Source organism: Polypterus senegalus, chromosome 3 (genome assembly GCF_016835505.1).
Source record: "Polypterus senegalus isolate Bchr_013 chromosome 3, ASM1683550v1, whole genome shotgun sequence".
NCBI classification, from domain to species: Eukaryota; Metazoa; Chordata; class Cladistia; order Polypteriformes; family Polypteridae; genus Polypterus; species Polypterus senegalus.
Genome location: NC_053156.1, coordinates 17,065,259 through 17,077,280, shown reverse-complemented (window position 1 = coordinate 17,077,280; position 12,022 = coordinate 17,065,259).

Below are 12,022 nucleotides of genomic sequence, written 5' to 3'. Positions count from 1 at the left end.
CTGGGGAATATAGGTCACACTTGGCATTTGAGTAAGTTTTATAGTGGCTCCTTAAAATTGAAATGAGAAAATAAGTACATTGATTTTGTTTTACCCCCGTTTTACTTCGGTCCGTGTAGGTTTATGCCGTTCGGCTTTGCCGTGATCGTTCTGTGGCTGTAAAAGCATGTAAGAGATTTAGTGAAGGGAAAAAAAAATGAAGTTATGGGATTAAAATCAGTGCTTGGTCCATGTTTGGTTTTTATGGGTAAAAACAAGCATTTTAAATAAGAACACTGTGTCATGACTCTCTCCATTCTCCCCGCCTGATTTTAAATTAAATAATTTCACTGTATTTAACGGTATATATTAGTCGTATGGGAGAACGCAGCTTAAAGGATGCATACTCCTCTGTAGACGCTTCCGAACCATAAAAGCAATTAAACAACAATCAAAGAAATAAATTCCCCCTAATCGTTTAATATGTTATCTACGCTCGGTTATAACATCTTGTCTGCGGTCGATGAGCTTTAACTTAAGCGTTTGATTAAATCTTTCTGATTGGAGAAGACATCGCAAATTTACCGATTTTAGCATAAAACACGTTAACTTCTCCGTACGTCGTTGTTATTTAATGGGTCCGATTTAAAAGAACTGCAATACGTAGTCGTTTTATCTTTTATTCCCAACATTGTTTATTTACTCTGAAAATCTTATACCCTCTTAAAAAAGAAGTGTTATTCAGTGCCAATTTACCAGGTAGTGTGGTTCCTTGAACCAGTGCTTGACAAATGACCATTTAAATCTGGGAAAAGTTCCTTGCAAATGAATTTGGTTCTTTGGCTTTGAAAGGGATGCTATACTATGTGGGAAACACACAAATTTTACTGATCGAGAAAATCTGAACGTTATGTGTTACTGTAGGCAGCGAGAGTGCTTTTAAGATCAGGAAACCTGGTACTTTACAAATCTCTTATCATCTGTTCGTGGTTATTTATGGAAGCTGCTACTGATCTGGATAGATAGATAGATAGATAGATAGATAGATAGATAGATAGATAGATAGATAGATAGATAGATAGATAGATAGATAGATAGATAGATAGATAGATAGATAGATAGATAGATTCCTGGGACCATCATGTGTATGGTTCTTGTTATAGTATGTGCAGCAAGAGTCCTTTTAAAACCACGAATCCCTCGGCATTTCAGAAATCTGTTATCATCTATACGTTAAGGAAGCTAATTACTGGCTTAAATAAAATAGTTCTTTCTATATATTTAATTTCAATGATTCTATTAGAAACCAGTAATGATTCACCTACGACATCGCTGTGAAGAACCACAGTGGGCCGATTTTTTTTATTTTTAAAAGTGTGGACATGGGCATATTCTGGTTCCACATGCCTTCCCGGATAGGTAAAGAGACCTTAAAATTTTATTTGGCAGGTTATAATGAATGGATCAGCTGAAGGATTTCTGTTCAACGGCACTGCAGGTAATAAGTGATACACGCCACAATATTTTAATTTCAGTCCTTTGCTTAAGCATATCGACCTTATTGGAAATACTAAAAATCTTCGATGAAAATTCTGGAAAAATATTTAATAAAAATAAATTCTGAAGCACTTCAATATATCACACAGTAAAATTGTGTTAATCTATGTTTTTGTCTATGTTCATTCGAGTGATTATATACACTAATGGAACTATAATTACAAGTGTGACTTACAAGCTTATAGCAACAATTAATAATTTAATCAAACATGTTTTATTTTTAACTTCAACATTTCTAACTAAAAAAAAAATCATGCTCATCTCCTATACTCCATCTTTACGGTATTGTCCGGTTCCTCGTAGAATCACTGCTTGACAATCGGCATTTCCCAAATCTGTTATTACCTTTACATTATGGAAGCGATTACCGGTTTAAATAACCACTTCACGTGGTTTCATTCTGGGGTGGTTTCTTTTGCATGTGAAGTTGGGTCTTTGGGCTTTGAAAAGGTTCCTAATAAGTAGACGAAACAGAATATTTTAATGTTTAGTATATGCTAAATGATACGAATATATCGATCAAGGAAACCGCAACTGAACCTTTGTGGTTGTGTGCAGTGAGTTCTTCTAAAATCAGAAAATCATTGCTACTATCCTTTCATGGTTGTGGAGGCTGCAGCTTAGATAGATAGATAGATAGATAGATAGATAGATAGATAGATAGATAGATAGATAGATAGATAGATAGATAGATAGATAGATAGATAGATAGATTTTTATTAAGGCGTTACAAATTTGACATGAATAATTTCATTTTCACTGGAACATAAAACATAATTATTTTCTCGAAATTCTTCAACCTAATTTGTAATTTTGCAATAGACAGATTCCGCTTTCCGTCTGCTATAGATTAGCATCAGTGGTTTACGTGCCCCATCTTATTACACCTTGTTTTCAAAACCGCCACCTTAGCTTGACCCAGGAGAAGTTCTTAACAGACATTTCTTAGACAGGATAGATAGATAGATAGATAGATAGATAGATAGATAGATAGATAGATAGATAGATAGATAGATAGATGAAGGTGCAGCAATAGACAGATAAATGGAACTTAAAAGTGACGATTCTAATTGTATGAGCAGCAAGAGTCCTTTCAAAATCACGAACCCATCGTTGTTTCATAAATCTGTTATTTCTGTTATATTGTAGACCTAAATATATATATATTTTTTTCTGGGTTCGTCATGCGGATGTTACTTTCGGGAACCAAAAATGGTTCCCCTGTGGCATCGCTCTGAAGAACCACTAAGGCACATCCGTGTACTAAAGAGTTAACCGTTCCCTGTTTATTTAGTTCATTTTTTACTTGTTTTAAATAGTAAAAATGAATTTTAACATGCTGTTTTATTAAAAGGTTTAAAAAACAATACAAAGTGAAATAATTCAAATTTAAAACTGCCGTAAGTGTTAAAATGCCCATTTACTAGTCTCTTGCACAGTGCAATTTACTGGAAGGAAGTGCATGTTTCCACATCTAGCTAAACATTATGACACATTAGATTTCAAGTTTTTCACACAACAAATCTGATGATCTCCATATATTTTGATCTCATATTCCAAATCAGTGTTGTTTTTTTTTTAATAGATGCGGGTAACAGAAAAGAAAATACGCTATATTTTGCTTACGTTTATTACTGTTTCAAAATTTTTAACAATCGCATAATTAAACGGCTTAAAAACAACACAGACGGGATTTATTTTAATTACTAAAACGTAAGAAATGCCATACATTCAATTATACTCACTCTTGTATTGTTGCCCACTTTTTCGATTTCAAATTGCGCAGTTAGTATCAACTATTTTTCGTTGTTTTCCATCGCTTGGGTGTGATCAGATATTAAACCACGTTGAACACAGTGATATGAAATTAATAAGGACTGGTGGTCTTTCAAGGGCCCCTGCGCCAATGGAGGCAGTGATGGTTCATTCGTGTTTGGACTCGGGATGCAAATAGATACTCTTGACTTGTGTCGTGCAAAGTTTTTATTTAGTTAAATATGATTTGTCATTAAAAATACCCTAAGAATTTCTTACCAATGTCTCCTATATGAACACGAACGACATCTGGCAGTTTCTATCTTTGCGTGTTAAATTTTGGCTTACACCGCTCCATTACAAAAATTCAGACTTTGAATTCCACTTGGAAAGATCATGAACTAAATACAGAACAGAAGGAAGACTTGTGTTGTTTCTTTTGTAGTGTAATGGAAGATTCTGCATGGCTGTTATGATCGGGTATTAAGCTACTATTTTTACTTTTTGCTTGTTTGTTTCTTTCTCACAAACAGGGTTTTCATTTGAATGCGCTCTAACTTCATCATCTTATACTGAAACGTTTCTCCAAAGAACCGGGGAAACGGAATTAATTTAGGGAACTTTCCTGACTGATTTTAGACAAGGGACTTAATTGCCACACATAATAAACAACAACAGAACATGAAAGCTCTATACATTTAAAAAGATAACAGTCATAGTTCTGTCATTAGTATTTTGCACATTTCATTTTTTGAGCTTTTATACGCATTATACACTGAAAGATAGCTGTCCCGCGTACTTTCCGAATTGCCCCCCATCCCCCTCCGCCTTCCTTCTCGTCTACCGCTGTTTAGTGCTGTCTGTCTGGAGGGGCGTGGCTCAATGCAAAGTGAAGGTCAAGTTAGCACCTAAGATGGCCAGTCAATGTCCACCATTTTCATTGTTTTGAAACAACAATCTCCGCATTCTTGTATTTCTTTTTTTATTTTTCTCAAAGTATTTGCGGTCAACAAACTGATCGTTTAGTGATCAAAACAAAAGACATGTTTAAGAATTATTAGATCAACATCTGAAGTATAGGGAAGCATAACGCGGGAGGCTACCGCTTCAAACTCGTATCTTCTCAGCTATATTAAAACGCCACAGAGTCTGACTTGGAAAGGAAATTAAAAGACAGCCTCAATTAGGCCTAATGTTTTATCACGACCGATTGCCGTAGGAAACAAACCAACATATTTGGTAAGAAAACCGGGGAACTATTTCCTACCTCATAAATCTGTTTAACATTGTGATAGTTAGCGCATATCCGCCGACTTCAGCCATTTATAACAGAATTTTTTTTGAAAAAAAAAAGGGGGTGTAAGTGGACTGACATGAAGTGCCTTGTTAAGTGTTGTCTATGAGGTTTAGGGTGATGTTACTTTTAGAAGGAACATCTTAAGGACATTAACGCGGATTGATTTCAAACCGGGAGCATCATCGTAGTGTTTGATTAAGTCGACATGTGTGCGGCCCTTTTCCGATGTGTTCATTTAAGAGAGACCTGGAAGTATTTGAAAACAGCAACGTTTTTAGCCTTGCTTAGTAGGTTGAGGATTTTTTTCAGGAGTTTAATTGCAGCCGTCTTACACAAATATATAAAGGATTGTGTGGTGCTATTTTTGTAAGATACATTGTTACTATGAGAAGCTTAGTTTATAATGAAATTAGGGAACCTTTAGTGACTTTAAACCGCTGAATTGCAATTGAAATCGTGCAGATGCATAATATGCTAAATTAACACGTAATTAATCCTTCCCCTACTTGTAATAATAATAATAATAATAATAATAATAATAATAATAATAATAATAATAATAATAATTTGTGACAAAATGTACGTACTGCATTTATACCAAAAATACCTCACGGTCGTTCAACTGTGTGTGGAGATACGATCTGCAGATGCAACTTTTGTCCTAATTTAATACCGATGAGTAAAAAACAATATCCTGATCAAGGAAGCGCAATGATTTCTGGCCAAACACGCATTACAGTAACAAAACTGCACTGTTAATTTAAGTCACATGTAATTTGTGAAAAAGACTAGATTGCATCTGAGATACTACGAATTATTTGCATGACACTGTAAGACATTATTCTTTCTTTGTGAAATATTATTTCTGTCATATGGCAAGGACTCGTGCTTACTTTTAACGGCAGCGCGTATCTAGTGTGGTGTGGACACATTTGGAAAATGGCATCTAGTTTATGGAGATAAGGCTGAGTGCGGCATTTTAAACTTACACTTTAATCGTTTAAAAAAGTGCTAGACACAGTTATGCATTCATCTGTTAATCGAGTGTTACATTATTAAAGCTACCGAGACACACGTCTCAGTAATAATACAAAGTTTTATTTCATTTTAAACCGTATGTTGCCTCTCCATAATCCACAGACAGACTGAAGGTGAACAATTTGTTTATAGTCCGTATATTTTAAACATCACCTTTGAAGAAGTGCATTTCTAATTTTATACTCGAACAAGGGTAATGTCGTACATTAAAATCTGCAAGTATGAAGATCTAAATAAATTTAATCAGTAATTCATTCCACAAGCTATTTTTTTCGACAACACCTTTCAAAGTATTCAATTATCCTTCCCTCCATGTTCTGAACCCGTACTGTGTTTGACATGGTCGTCGGTTACAATATAAGCCAATGTATATGAATCTGTCAGATATTTAAATAGTAATTCATTATTAACAAACAACGTGTATTCACTGATACAGCAAATTTTCGTACAAATAAATTGGGAAAATTAAGTGCTATCTATAAAGCTATCCATCTATCTATCTGAACGTATAGGTCAAGGCGCTTTTACAAGTTTGTAAAAAAAAAAAAACAAAATAGCAAATTACAAGTAAAAACATACAACAGTTTAACCAACAATTAAAAATGTATACATACCATGATGGAAAAAGGATAAGTATACATAGGAAAACGTGACATTTTTTAAACTGCATAAATATAAGACTTCCCACAATCCTGGAATGTGCAGGTTTGGGAAATTAATTAATTGAGATTATCCTATTAAACAAAGTTGCAGGGAAATATCTATCTATCTATCTATCTATCTATCTATCTATCTATCTATCTATCTATCTATCTATCTATCTATCTATCTATCTATCTATTAGTTATATAGTGCCTTTTCTATCTATCTATCTATCTATCTATCTATCTATCTATCTATCTATCTATCTATCTATCTATCTATCTATCTATCTATCTATCTATCTATCCTGTCCAAGAAATGTCTGCTAAGAATTTCTCCTGGGTCAAGCTAAGGTGGTGATTTTGAAAACAAGGTTTAATAAGATGGGGAACGAAAACCACTGATGCTAATCTATAGCAGACGGAAAGTGGAATTTGTCTATTGTAAAGTGACAAATTAGGCTGAAGAATTTCGAGAAAATAATTATGTTTTATGTTCCAGTGAAAATGAAATTATTCGTGTCAAATTTGTAATACCTTAATAAAAACTTACAATCATTTGCGACTTGTTTGTAATATAACTAGTAACTATTTTTAAAGTACCTTGAAAAATTAACACTGTATTGGCAAACTTTTTATTTAATTTAATTTACATTTTATCAGCAGTGTAAACTTCACAACAGTAATTGATACATATATAGTACACGTCTTTACCAAATAAAGCTCATCAAAATCTGATAACAAGCAACCTACCGAGTGTATGCATTTAGGGAGTTTTCACATAACAACAGATGATCGAAAAAAGATTCAGCTATCAGTGTCAAAGTATATTGGCTTGCGCGTACTTTATATGCTTACACAAATGACCAAAAGATAAAAGTATTTTGAAAGGATGAAAGAAAAATGAACAATATCAGGAAAGAAACACTTGTGTTTGTGCCCCTCTATCTATCTATCTATCTATCTATCTATCTATCTATCTATCTATCTATCTATTATATAGTGCCTTTCACATCTATCTATCTATCTATCTATCTATCTATCTATCTATCTATCTATCTATCTATCTATCTAAATGTTGTTTTGCGTATTACAGAAAGTTAATTCAAAGTAGTAAATTGTGATAATTTATTTTCAAAACATTATAGATTTGTGTCTTATAATATGACAATTGTGTTAGAGTTGTAAATAAAGTATTATAAAATAAAAAATCTCTATCTATCTATCTATTATATAGTGCCTGTCTGTTCGTCCGACTATATATCTGTCTGCCATAGAACAAGTTTTAAGTTGCAGCGTCGTGATGCATCTTTGTAACTTGGAGGTAATACATATATTCTTAAATCAGAAAACTGCCTTTGAAAGATGTAAAGGACCCATGGGGAAGAACCCACTATAATTTAACCTTATATACACTGGCACTCATGACACATACACACACAAATCAATAATTTGGGGAAAACTATTTTGTAATATAAGTCAGAAAGTATTCTTCAAGTGTGTAGATAACTGCATGTGCCAGTATTTCCTATATACAATATGGATTAGCTGTGTTTATCTTTCTCATCATTACAGACTTCAATAACTGCATTTCTTCACCTGCAGCATAGCAGAGGTTTACTAAATTGAAAGGCAGTTAATGCCTTTTTCCCTTTTTTAACAATCTATGGTAACTCAGAACTTTCAATAAAAAATTGTGATGATATCTGGAGCTATTACAGGATCTGTGATCTGATTTCAAATGTGGCAGCTGTCGCATTTAAAAGGTTTCCCTTTCAGCCAAAGCTTTATATGTGTTATTTGGTAATATAGAGTCACACGATGCCTATATGGATGTACAAAGTCAAACTAACTGGAATGGCAGGATGTAAAAAGAATGAATTGATCAGAGTACAGTATAGCTAAAGCTGTTAAAAAAAAACAAAAAAAAAACAAAAAACGCTTTGGTGGAAAATTGCCAGCTTGGTGTTTGGAACTACGCTGTGGAAACTCAACTCTTAAACCCCTTCTCGATTTCCTATATTTAAATCCATTTATTGATTTTTGCATACTGAGCTCTAAACTCTACCACCCACGAATTTTGTTTGCAAATCTGCATGCTGATAAGAGCGGCAAAAAAGTTCGTTTGCGGTTTCTAAATTTGTGTTTATCTTCAGATATTATGTCTAAATAAGTTTCAATACGAGTGTAAGGAACGAATCTGCCGATCAGAAATTAAACTGAAGGCATCTAACTGAAGGAAGATTTTGATATTCTGTGTTAATAAAATTCTAGCTGTCTATTTTTATAATGCAGATTTTCATATTTTAAAAAATCCCGCATATGAATATCTATCTATCTATCTATCTATCTATCTATCTATCTATCTATCTATCTATCTATCTATCTATCTATCTTCCAGTAAGCGTGTCTGAGTTATTTCAGAAAGTAAGTCTTTAGCCACATCTGCAGTGAAAGTGTTAAAGTAAAAATTTGCCGATTTATAAACTTTGTTCATAAATCGTACAGATCTCTTCACATTTCTTGTGTACCGACCAGAAGGTGAAACAGAGACCCTTCACTCAACCTACATTTAACTTCTATTGTGTTTAGAATGATAATCTATGTAATCGATAGATAGATAGATAGATAGATAGATAGATAGATAGATAGATAGATAGATAGATAGATAGATAGATAGATCCAAATTCTCACAACAAAGTAAACAAGTTTCAATTACTTATTTGAGACAGAAAGCCACAGTATACCCGACATTCGCCGAAGCCTTTGGATAAGCATAAATCGGTCATTTGAAAATGTTCACAGCTCATGCATCCGAGTTTAATAGACAAGCTAACATCCAATTAAATTTATCTAAGCCATAAGGGGACAATAATATTATTACACAATTGCCCTACATGTGCTGCTGATGCCACATCCTGTTCTACTTGAACGATGGATCAAGAATTGCAGGCTTTAGAAGATTCCTGATACCTTAAAGGAATTTTCGCACTAGAAATTCTTACTAAGTCAAATATTTCGGAGAGTTATGTGTCTTAATTATAACATAGGAGGAGTAACTCGTTGCTTGGATTCCACAGACAAAAGTCATAAAACCTCTGAACTGCTGGGCGCAACCTAGTTGTTTACATGTAAAGAATTGCAAATATTTACAACATGGTGCATTTTTCTCTTAAAGTAATTATTCGGTGATACAGTATTTGAATGAAGGAAACTCTATATATTAAGATATTTAATAGATACGTGATAATATGATAATAGCATTATGAAAGACTTGCGCAAATGACACGTGTTAAATATATCCAACTGTGATACATGTCCAGAAGTATGTCAGGAAAACAAATGTATAACAGATTATTTATACGATATTCTTCTCTTAAATATTAAATAAAGCAGCACTGCAGCTGCAAACGGTTTACAAAAACACATCAAACACAAATAAGATGATTTTACGCCTTGTTTTGTTGTGCAGCTGAAGACATGGCAGCCTTCATTTTAGAAGATGTGTTTCCTCGACAAGTCAATAACTAAATCACCATTTCAGTTAAAAGTCAATATCTATCTATCTATCTATCTATCTATCTATCTATCTATCTATCTATCTATCTATCTATCTATCTGATCTGTTTTCATTTGCCTTTAAAGCTTGCGGCAAAAAATGATCCTCTAAGAAATTTCTCAAGTGAATTCATTAGTCATGATGCTGAATTTTATACGTGGTATAATTTCTCTGCAAGTGCACATTTAAACACGCAAATGTGAATTTTCTTTTTGCATTACAGTTTTAATGTTTAAATTCCAAATTTTGAACATTTTCATCCCACAGTTCTTTCAATCTTTTTTTTTTTTTTTTTTTTTTTTTTTTGACATTTCTCCTTTTTTCTCAGGAACAAAAGCATTTAGACTTTGCAGCCGTCATTAGACGTTTATGGTGGTCGAGGAATGGACTTTAGTGGTCAAATTCAAGGGCTGTGTCTCTGCAGCTGTCTGGTTTCTTTGTACTTGAAGGCAGGGATCCTAATAACTTAGACTCTATCAGCAACGCATTTCTGTTAGCAACCAGGTTCCGAAAAGAATAAGATGAACATTTTCTTATAACATGTTTTTAGGCTTGTTTGGGTTCTTGTGGAAGCAATCATAAAAATTGTGATTTTTAAATTAGTTTTTTTAGGGTTTATACGTTTTATTCTTACATTGTTTCGCTTACAGAAAAAGCCAAATAAATGGCATAGTTTGGTGAATCCTCACCTTCGCTGAGGCAGGTGACCACGTGAGGGATGTTTGTAAGTAGAACTACACAAGCGTGCGTTATGACTGTAGTAGGATTTGATTTCCTGTCATATAGGACTTTAATGAAGAGAAAGTCTGGGAAATAATTAGGCTCGTAAACAATCATCAGTCTTATTAGTTTTACTTCTTATTAATATAGGTCTATAAAGAGTCAAGTAAAAGGTCCACTGACATTTTAATTAAAAGTTTGCCCCAGAGCAATGTACTAGAAAAACCTGATGGACTATCACGGGAGAAATGCTATAATTTCGGGAGCATCAGTTAATCAGGTTTATCAAAAATTCATTTAGACAAGTGCGGGCTTTTGAATTCATATTTAATACAATTCGGAGCAATTTGGACGCGAAGAAACAAAAGTCAGCAAAGCAGAATTCTCTATAAAATGTCCAAAACTGTAAAACCTAATTCTACAGTGAATTGTTCTCGGGATCCATTGATTGCTTCAAAATTCTCTAAATAAAATAAAACGCTTACGTGATAAGTATCAGAATTATACATTTCAATGAAAACAAGAGTTTCTTCTTTTATTAGTATTATTGTATTTAACAATCGACGTCCTGAATCTAACTTGAGCGTTCACATACATACAGTTGTTATGTCTTATTCTGTCTTTACAACCCCCCACTCTTAGCTACTGTGAAACACAAATGAAGCTGCAAGTGTATTTTTAAAAGCGTCTCATGATATATTTTAGTATTTAATATTTCACTATGTCAGATTAAACAAATTTCAAACGCTCTAAAGAAATTATACCATCTGTGTCTAAAATCATAATTCATTTGTTCTTTCATCTTTCAGTTTCTATGAGTGCACTTCTCCCTTTTAAGTGCACGAAAGTTTGTTTTTTTCTTTAACAAATTCGAAATTTTAACTTGAAGTGTAAAACAATTATGTGCTTTCCCAGAGCCATTCACCAAATGTTATCATCTTTATCTTTAGAATTGATTAATTTGTGGAGAAAATATGAAGAAATACATAGAAAAATAACACAAAAATGACAAATGAACACTTTCTAGTTACATTGTGTATTATGTTGAATAAAGATGATGTATGCAACCTATTAACGACTACATTTTTTCTTTCTTTTTTATTTTTTTTTAATTTACGCTGTAAACTCATTTATACTGAACTCTGTAATCAATAACTTTAGTGCTAATTGACGGACAATGAGTTAGGTATTCAAAGTTATAGGATAGGTGTTTTGCACTTAATCAAGATTTCACGTTTAAAACCCAAGAAAAATATGCAAATGAATGAAGTATAGAAACCCAATTGACAATATTTGAATACGTCAGTACGTTTAGAAACCGATCTATCTATCTATCTATCTATCTATCTATCTATCTATCTATCTATCTATCTATCTATCTATCTATCTATCTATCTGTATTCATTTACGTTGAAAGCATTCAAAACAAAACATTTCCGTAAGAGACTACATAAGTGAATTAATTTATCATACACA